This window comes from Erythranthe guttata, chromosome 8 (genome assembly GCF_056151865.1).
Source record: "Erythranthe guttata isolate IM_541 chromosome 8, IM_541, whole genome shotgun sequence".
NCBI lineage: Eukaryota > Viridiplantae > Streptophyta > Magnoliopsida > Lamiales > Phrymaceae > Erythranthe > Erythranthe guttata.
The window spans coordinates 12,815,027-12,825,457 of NC_142540.1; the positions used below are offsets into that span (position 1 = coordinate 12,815,027).

The window sequence follows — 10,431 nt, forward strand, 5'->3', positions numbered from 1 at the left end:
GAGAGTTGACACTCGTAATGACGAGGATATTATAATGATTCCGAAAATGTAATTGTTGCAATTTTCCGATCATTGAATTGAGAGAGACGAGCGGGTAAAAGAACTAACGAGCTTAAGCTGTTGGGCCCGGTCCAACTTAAGCCCGTTAGGGTTTTATGCAAGACATATAAATACTTGATTTATAGGTCTTGCACACACACAAAAACCCTAACCCTAATCGGCCACCCTCTCTCTCTCGCCCTCTCTTCCGCGCGGCCACCACCGCGCCACCACCGCCGCTCCGTCGCCGGAAACGGCCGTTCCTCGGCCGGTTTTTGTTCGGTATTCTTTCTCCTTTATTTTCTTTCCGTTTTATTCTAACTACTTCGTGTCTAGTGCCACGATTTAGTAGATCGAAGTATACGAGGTGAAATCCGAGAGGAGGAAGACCGTAGATCGAAGAATCGAGGAGCAACGCACGAGCCGAAGCCGCACGCTGCCCCACGCGCCGCCTCGCACAACCGCGCGTGCTGTACACGCGCCGCCGTGAGCTGCCACACCGCCGCTGCTGCTGCTCCATTGCTGCCCCGATTCTACGGATTGGTTTCCGTAGTAATCACGACGAATCGTTCGCTCCTACCTCACGCGTCAAGAGGTAAATACTCGAAACCCTAGTTTCGTTTTAGGGTTTAATTTAAACTATGATTTCATGCTTGTGTTTGTATGATTTTATGTGATTATGTGTAATCGATTAAATCGTTGCGAGCATGTTATTTGGTTTAAATTGCGAGCATGTTAATTGATTTAAATTCGGTTAAATTTATTAGCATGTATGTTGTTTTTAATTTCGCTGGAAGCGCAAAGGTACGCAATTAATTGATTTAATTTGTCGGGCATGTACTTGTGTGCTTTAAAGTGGTTTAAATCACGTAAAATTTTTGTTTTCCGCTGCGTATGCGTGCCCGAAACCCAACAGGAGCTAGTATTCTCCTCATGGGAGTTGTTATTTATCGACATTGTCAATGTTTTGACGCGTTGCTTGTATGTGTTTACATATAGCCTTGTGCGTGATGTACTTGAGGAGGGGATCAGGCTCTCAAGAGTTTTTTTATGGGGATCGTGCCCCTTGTTAGACCTCGTGGGTCGTAAGTATGTTTGGACCGTGGCCACGTTTTAATGAAGGACCCATCGAAAACAAGTAGATAAATTTTGAGTAATCAAGTTGGCCAGGCTATATAGATTCTCATAATATCTCTAAGTGTTTCTAGGGTTGTAATCGTGCTAACTTGAGCTTGCGATTATGTAGTGCATTGCGAGCGAGTTGTCTCTTCAAGAGAGTTGTCCTGCAGCGAAGTTGTAGGAGCATTGGATGACGCGCGATTGAGGAGCGTGCGGATTGAGGTTGCTCTGAGCGAGTTGTCTCCTCGTGGGAGTTGTTTCGCAGCGAGTCTTATTATCGAGCGAGGTGGTTGTACGTAGGAGTTGTCTTGCAACGAATTTGTAGTGTCGAGCGAGTTGGCTCCTCGTGGGAGTTGTCTCGCTGTGGCTTCGTAGACCCGAGGGAGTTGGCTCCTCGTGGGAGTTGCCTCGCGACGGGTTATAGGACGGGGCGAGTGGTCTCCTCGTGGGAGTTATCTCGCTGTGGTTTTGAGATCCGAAGGAGTTGGCTCCTCGTGGGAGTTGCCTCGCAACGGGTTGTAGGATTGAGCGAGTGGACTCCTCGTGGGAGTTATCTCGCTGTAGTTTTGAGACTAGAGGGGGTTAGCTCCTCGTGGGAGTTGTCCCCATCGAGCTATAGTATCGGGCGAGTTGGATCCTCGTGGGAGTTGTCTCGCTATGAATTTGCTCCTCGTGGGAGTTGTCTCGCTTTGGTGTTGAGACCCGAGGGAGTTGGCTCCTCGTGGGAGTTACCTCGCAACGGGTGGTAGTACTGAGCGAGTTGGCTCCTCGTGGGAGTTGTCTCGCAAGCCCCCCACTCTCGAGACGATGTGGGAGCCACGTCGAAAAGGGTTCCGGATCGTGTTGAGAGTAGATCGGTGTTGTAGTGTTTCTTTAATCGTTGGCATGGCGTGGAGAAATAAATTTTTTATTTATTTTCCATTTGATAGCGAACGCAATTTGGTAGGTGCGTTAAAGAGCTCGCGCTATTTGGTGGAGCGCGTTGAAATTCTCTCGCGATTTGGTGAAACGAGGTGAAATCTACGCGCAATTTGGTGGAGAGTAGCAAAAGTTGTGCCCAATTAGGTGGGAGCGCGCGCTCCAAGGTGACCTTGGGAGGCGCGCGCGCGTGTATGGGAAGGCGCGCGCGCGTGTGATTTTTTTTTTTTTTTTTTTTTTTTTTTTTTTTTTTTTGCTTCTGGCGCGTGCAGTGCACGCGCGGGTGCCTGGCGCGTGTTCGCCACGCGCGCGTGCTGTGCACGCGTGCATCTCCTTCCTCTTTTGTTTTTTTTTTTTTTTTTTTTTTTTTTTTTTTTCTGGCGCGCGTGCTGTGCACGCGCGCGCGTCTGGGGCGTGCAAGACACGCGCGCGTGCTGTGCACGCGCGCCTCCTATCCCTTTTTTTTTTTTTTTTTTTTTTTGGAGCCGCGCGCGCGCGGCTTGGCTCGGCTCGCGCGCGCGGCTCGGCTGCAGCTCCTCCTTTTTCTTCATATTTTTTCTTTCTTCTTTTGTTTCTTTTTCTTTTGCTCTCTTTTTTCTTCTTCTTTCTTCTTCTCTTTTTTTTTTTATCTTCTTCTTTTTTCTTGTTTCTTTCTTCTTCTTGTTCTTGTATTTTTTCATCTTCTTCTGGGGTCTCGCGTGCGTGATTTTACCCTCTCTTTTTTTTTTTTTTTTTTTTTTTTGGTTGATATTCACCCCCTTAGGGATGTTCTATTTTTTGAGTTGGGAGATTATCCTCGTTCCTTGAGATGGGATGTGCACCCCCTTGGGGATGTTCTATTTTTTGAGTAGGGAGATTATACTCGTCTCTTGAGATGTGATGTGAACCCACTTGGGGTTTATAGGTAAGGGTGATGCCCAACCTTAGGTTGGGGATAACTGCCCACTGTAGGATGAGGCGCTCGAGACCTATGGTCTGAGGTAGATGCGCACGGTTGTGCCATTGGTTCGCGCGTGCGCGTCAGACCCTTTTTTTTTTTTTGAACTAGGGACGTGAAACACTTGATGGGATGTGAAACCCCTTGGGGTTGAAAGGTAAGTGGATGTACCACCCTTGAGATGTGATGCCCAACTTTAGGATGAGATAGCCCCCCATTTAGGATGAGGCGATCACGAACCACTTGGGTGAGATGCCCCACCTTGGCGATATATGGTGCCACTGATTCAGTGGCAGCACGAGTTGGATCTTCCGTGATCATACGCTGAAGGTCTTCTTCGGTTATCTGAACCGTTCGAGAATTAAGTAGAAATTGATCATGTTGAGGACCCAGTGGGGCCTCACGAGGAGGAGCGTTGGCTCCTGCTATGACGAATGAAATGTTTTGGGGGCGATGTGACCCCCAGGGAGTCGATAACCCTTGGCGAACGAAATATTTTGGGGGCAGATGTAAGCCCCCAGGGAGTCGATAACCCTTGGCGAACGAAATATTTTGGGGGCGATGTAAGCCCCCAGGGAGTTGATAACCCTTGGCGAGCGAAATATTTTGGGGGCAGATGTAAGCCCCCAGGGAGTCGATAACCCTTGGCGAGCGAAATATTTTGGGGGCGATGTAAGTCCCCAGGGAGTCGATAACCCTTGGCGAGCGAAATATTTTGGGGGCATATGTAAGCCCCCAGGGGGTCGACGGCGGTGGTGCCATAGATGGCTCCACATGTGGAGCAGGTGCTGATATCGCGTTGGGAGCATTTGCTCCCATCGTGGCGATATATTGGGTCACGGCCTCTATGGCAGCGCGAGTTGAAGTTTCTGCTATCATGCGTTGAAGCGCATCCTCGGTTATTTGAACCATTCGAGGAGCAGGGAGCGGTGGATCGGCGAGTGGTTGGTCCCCAAGGGGGATCACCTGAACCTCGCGAGGCGGATCCATGGGATGTGGAGGAGGTGGCAAGCCAGAGCCTCCACGAGGTGGGAGGTCGTTTGCTGTGTCCTTCTCTCTCCGAGCAGACGCCTCAGGAGGATCTTGTTGGCTACGTGATCTGGTTTGCATCGTTCCCACAGACGGCGCCAAAATGATGATGCTAATATGTAGCTCACCTAGGGTGGTGTAGAAAATGAACTGGGAGAGCAAAGCAGACCAGTAGCTTGACAACTTGATGATCCTGAGGTACCTGCGATCATAGAACACATGAACTAAGCCGGGGGTTGATCCGGCGAAAACCCCTCCGACGCTCAAGTCAGACGTGCTGATCATAGAAATAGTCAAGAGAATACAGTTGATAGTATTGCTCAGTTAATAGGACGTACCTTATCGAATGAGTTCAAATGTGTATTTATAGCTTAGTTGAGATTGTCGGGCCCAAACCTTGCTTGAAGGTGATTGTGCCTCGGTGATAGTAGTCTTCGATATTGGGCTCGTGGCCCGGTAGATAAATAATTTGTAGGCCCATTGGGTTGGGCCAATTAGGCATATCACAACGGTTCCTATTGTAACACTTATAGCTGAATTTCTAACCGATATAGCCGTTAGATTTTATAAGAATATGAAAATATTAATATTATAATTTTTGTATTCTCACATGATTTAAAATTAATAAGTACTAATAATATAAATCATAAATATAATAATACGAATAGAGAATAAAATTAAATTATTCTATTAGAATAGAAATTTATTACATATATTTCTCCATCATTCACACAAAAATTTCAATCATAAGTACAAAAACCATCCATGAACTATCAACTATTACAAAATTGTTTTCACTATTTCCTAGCATTCATACACATTAACAGAATTATCTTAAAAATCCATGTACCCAAATCCTTCATGATGTCAAGAATACTCTTGCAGACACGAGCAATAAGTTCATTATCATGATCCTAAGTTATTGTCTTCATACAAATATTCGTCTCAACATCTGCCAACACAAAAGTAGTATTCATCAGTCTCCAGTAGAATTGTAATACAAAACACATATCCAAAAAGTTAATTAAGGTGGTAACTATCACTCACATCATGATTCTAAAAGACATGCTGCTTGTATAGTCCTCTCTGAAACTCTCAATTATTTTGTTCCACATTTGAGAAAATTTTGCTACCTCGTTGTCCTAATTAGATCAAACCTGCAAAGGCCAGTGAATTTTGATTGGCAAATATTGAATTTAAAATAATAGATAACTGTGAAAACGAGAACGATTGAAACCTCTGCAAATTTTCGGGAGAAGTGGGAACATAAACAACTATATGCATAAAATACGTAACTGTTACCAATGAAGTTCTTAATGGTTTTTGCAAATCCAAAAATCTTTTTCCAACTATATGCATACGTAACTAGCAACATAATCACCTGTAGACACAAAAATAAACTTTAGTATGTATCTCAGCTTTACGTGCACTTACATAATCTTTCTTACTTTCCAGCTCACAACAATATCGATAACTGATGCATAACAATTTTGAACAATTAAAATACATAGAATAATTGAGAGTCAAACAAAATATAAGAAGATTAGCGTATTTTTTCCTCTTATTACCTTGCGCGGATTTTAGTATGGCTGTTGTGATGGAAATCCTTGATAATCATCTCCATCAATTGTACCGCTTAAATCACCACATCCATTCCAAGCAATTATGTGATCATTGCCTTCATAAGAAAATAAATTGAAAAGATATGATATATTGTGTTAGAGAATAAGTTAATTAATATATAAGGACAAATAACAATTGAGTTTTACCTATAGGCATAAAATAAAAAAGCTCCACATTATGCCATTACTCTTAAATATGTGTCAAAATGAACGTGTCTCGACAAAATTGATTTACAAATCCACGGATCTCCTTTAATTTATTCAATGAAAAAATTGCTTGTATATTCGTCAAAGTAGTTATATCTCAAATTAACTCAGAAGTTGGATGTAAATTATCTTAATAACTAGTAGAAAGTTAAATACAATCATATGAGCATTGAAATAAGGACATATCCAATAAACAATAAGATCCCTGAATAAGCTAAGTTTCATTTATGTAGATCACAAGCAAGCATGTTCCAGTGCTTGTATGTGTATGTGTATATGTGTGTGTTTTATGTATGCGGACTAGTAAAACTAGGGCAATAAACCGAGCAAAGAAACTAAGGCAATGTTCCTCACTCTCTCAATTAAAAATCAAATGACACTAATATGCATTTGCACTGTAAGCTGCTCTTCATCTCTCCTTTTAAAGTCACGAGTCACTCTGCACTTTGGAACTAGCTATTACGAAACGAAGCCATGAAACTGCAAATGCATAACAATAACATCATTCCATCCTACATTAATAAGCAGAGTATGTAATTCCCCAAATGCAATATAAAATCCCTAATTCTAGAATTAATTACATTTCTATTCCAAAATTCATAAAACATACATAATGTTATCCATAAAAAAATCAGATCTAAAAAGAGTATACTTTAGGAGCTTAACAATCAACCGTTCATCATATCATTCTCAAAACCAAGATAAAATCAATTCTTTTTTTAGGGAAATATAAAATCAATTCTCGTAAACCATAAAACTCAAAATTGGATATTTTCCTTAAATCTGTCTCGCTCGAATTGCTTCTGCCGTTGTCACACCAACAACCGCAGTGGAATTGGACATAGATTAAGTGTCGTGGCTGGTAGTTTACGAGAAAGAGAAAACCCTAGATCCTAAAGCCTAAATCGTTCATACGCCGTACGAATCACTATGTGGGGGAACGTACCTCGTCGGTGGTTGTGGTGTTGTTGCAAGGTCGCGTTCAAAGATAGTGCTGGTATTGGTGGTTTGTGGCGTCTTTCTCCTCTTCTCGGCGTTTCTCCATTTTCACTCAAAATTCTATTCTTTCTCTTCCACACTGTATTGTTGAACATTTTCTTTAATATTTAGAGGAACACAGGAATTATATTTTCATTTTTTATTTAAAGGAACGCATGATTCCACTAAAAAAATTAATATATATAATATTTAAATAATATAAGTGAAGTTAGTGTTGTAACACTTTTCTTCCGGAGGGTGTCTAACACTTAAATGCCGTTAGAAATACATTTTAAATTACAAATATATATTTAGTATTAATAGTAACATATAAATTGTATTTCTAACGGACAATTACCGTTAGATATTTCTAACAGTCTATATCCGTTAGAAGTAATAAATTTGTGCTGTTAGAAAATCCTCTTTTTGGTGTAGTGCGCCACCAATGAGGATATTGACCTTTCCCATTAAGAGACTAGCACTTAGTGTATGTGTATTGCATCTCATCTGTAAACGGTATTGTGATATCGGCATGCATAAGTGGGTGCTCGTAAGTTGACGAGTTCACTGAACTCCCTCACCCTAGAAATCTCTAAGTGGTTCTCAATAATCGAGTAGAGATATCTATGGTATAGTTGTACACCATTAGTCCTTATGACATTGACATCACCGTGACTTTACTAGAGGACCAGCTGTATCGTGACCTGTCCCTGAGTTCCACTGAGAACCACCTGAAGGGCCTGTGTTTGTGCAGTCGAAAATCTAGTGGGAAGTCTGTGCATTGTAGTTGGGGATTCATTCGCAAGAATAGTCTTGGATGTCTTGTGTGTTCTCATAGTTTGTAATCTCTAAGTCTCTGGCCAGAGCTGATTAAGTGATGATTAGAGAATTAGATTCTCTAAGTCATGCACGTACCGATTACAACACTTAGAACGATCGCACAGTCATTGAACTACTGAGGAGGTCTCGATGAACCAATGCCTCTAGTTCAATCGGGACATATGAATCGAAGGGATCGTACTGTACGTAACTATGTCAAAAGGTTCTTGCAGGCACTTCATTTGTATCTACGGAATCATGACGAGTAGTTGCTAGACGCCAATCTTGATTCATTAGGTGATTAAGGTGAAACGAGCTTCATCTTAATCGTAACTCTAAGGGACGAGTTTTGACCACAAAGGGTTGTGGGTCCACGGCTAGCTTACACCTGAACCATCGAGGGTCACACTGCTCGTGCACATGAGATCTTTGAATAAACGGTCAATGATAAAATTGTTTTATCTTTGCATGATTGGAAGTCAATATGATTGGGTCCAACATTCATAATTTGGAATTATGAATGAGAATAAGAAAAGGAAAAGAATATGCGAACATCTTAGTTGACTTTCTAAATCGGGAAGTTTCCAAATTTAGAAAGTGCACTGAATTAGGGTTTCCACTTTTAGAAAGTTAGAAATCGAGAATTGGCCCTCGTAATGACGAGGACATTATAATGATTCCAAAAATGTAATCGTTACAATTTTCCGATCATTGAATTGTGAGAAACGAGCGAGTAAAGAACTAACGAGCTTAGCTGTTGGGCCCGGTCCAACTTAAGGCCGTTAGGGCTTTTATTCAAGATACTATAAATACTTGATTTATAGGTCTTGCACAAAAAAATAACACACAACCCTAATACGAAACCCTAGCCGCTCTCATCTCTCACTCGACCAACCTCAACCCGCGGCCACCACCGCCCCTGTCGCCACCATCTCGCCGGAATCGGCCACCCCTTGGCCGATTGACTTGGTAGTTCTTTTCCCTTTTCGTTTCTTCCGTTTTATTCTAACTATTTCGTTTCTAGTGCGACGTTTTAGTAGATCGAAGTATACGAGGTGAAATCCGAGAGGAGGAAGATCCAAGAATCGAAGAATCGAGGAGCAGCCCCCGTGTCAACGACGCACGCGCTCCCACGCGCCGCCCGAAGACAGCGCGTGATCCTCACACACCGCCGTTGCTCACGCCGTCGTGTCGCTGCTTCACCGTCGCCGCTCCCGGATTGCACGGATTGGTTTTCATGGCAATCATGCTTCATTTCGTGCGCCTACCTCACGCTTCAAGAGGTCAAGTTTTGAATCCGTAGTCGTTCGATAATGATTTAATTAAGATTAAATATGTATGTTAGTATCGTAGTATGTTGTATGAATTTGCATGTCTTATGTGATTACATGAAATTCGTTATTTACTGCGAGCACGTTAATTGGTTTAATGCAAGCATGCTAATTGATTTAATGTCGATTAATTAATTCGCATGTATGTTGTTTTTAATTTCGCTGGAAGCGCAAAGGTACGCAATTAATTATTTACAAGTATTGGGCATGTGATTATGTGATTTAAATTTGTTTAAATTCGCATAAATTTTTTGTTTTCGACTGCGTACACACGTTCGATTCCCAACAATATTGTGTTTAGTTCTTTAGATTAATTAATTATTTGTAGCACCCCCCTTCTAGATGGGCGATAAATCGAACCGGTTTATCGGAATATTTATTAAACTAGCGGAAGCAAAGGATCTCTTTGTAAATATTGAAACATTGAAATGGGGCGAAAATGCAATTATCAAAAATTTACTCCTTTGGGTAATGAAAACTTTGCACTTTCAAGAACAACTTTTCTTGGGTTACTTTAGCCGAATAAAGATTTCGTTTTAGGAATAAGTTTCGAAAGGAGGTTTTTCGTTCGAGTGCTACAATATCACTATCGGTTTTTGGTTCGAGAAATAATCAGAGTTTTTGAGAGGTTATTTTGGTGAATAATCCGAAAGTTTCTAGTGAAGGCATGAAAATAGCAAATTACGAAACTTACTATATTAAAGTAGGGATTACGTACGAGTCATAACGGAAAGGAGTTCAAAAGTACGAAAAGAGAAATGTTACAGTTTAAGGTTACACCACCAAAATGAAAATAACCAAAAGTCTAGCATCGTTCATAGGTCCTCTTACGTCTTCCAAAATTCCGGGCAAGACCTCGATCCACTACTCGATCCATCCCGGTTGAGGATTACTCACACTACTACCTGCAATTAAAAGACATCTATATGAGCTATAAAGCTCAGTAAGAAATCCGAGTACTATCGAACTTTGGAAATACGTTATATATAATATATAATATTGTATACCCATTCTTACCCACGTTTCGCACAACAACACAAGGCAATCGGTCAAATCACATATCTCACAAAAACACATCATTTAACAAGATCACGTAATTATGCAAAATGACTAAAATGCCCTTTTTGTGAAAATCATGAAAAACACATTTTTCGGTTTATCGGATCCGTGAAAGATTAATTTCTGTACCGGATAATAAACCTGTTACGAGCCCGTTTTCACTAAGTGAAATCAAACCACTACCACATCACCCTAGTTGGATACCGGCCCACTATATCCGAGTTGTTTATTACCCGATATTCCATTAATCTTTCAAAAAAAATCATTTAATGCAACTTTTCGAAATAATGCTATAACCCACACATGACATCACAAATATCAATCAAGTGCCACAAATCACACAAATATCACAATTTACCACATAATTATGATT

General features: G+C 41.4%; 1 long non-coding RNA gene across 1 annotated transcript; it reads right to left on the minus strand.

The window, feature by feature from the left end:
- Nucleotides 1-4,595: 4,595 nt before the first annotated feature.
- On the minus strand, nucleotides 4,596-6,644 carry LOC148768536 (uncharacterized). Its single transcript, XR_016032862.1, has 3 exons — nucleotides 5,339-6,644; nucleotides 5,090-5,199; nucleotides 4,596-4,994 (listed from the first exon to the last, which is right to left on the minus strand). It is a non-coding gene; the product is annotated as an uncharacterized LOC148768536 (long non-coding RNA).
- Nucleotides 6,645-10,431: the final 3,787 nt, after the last annotated feature.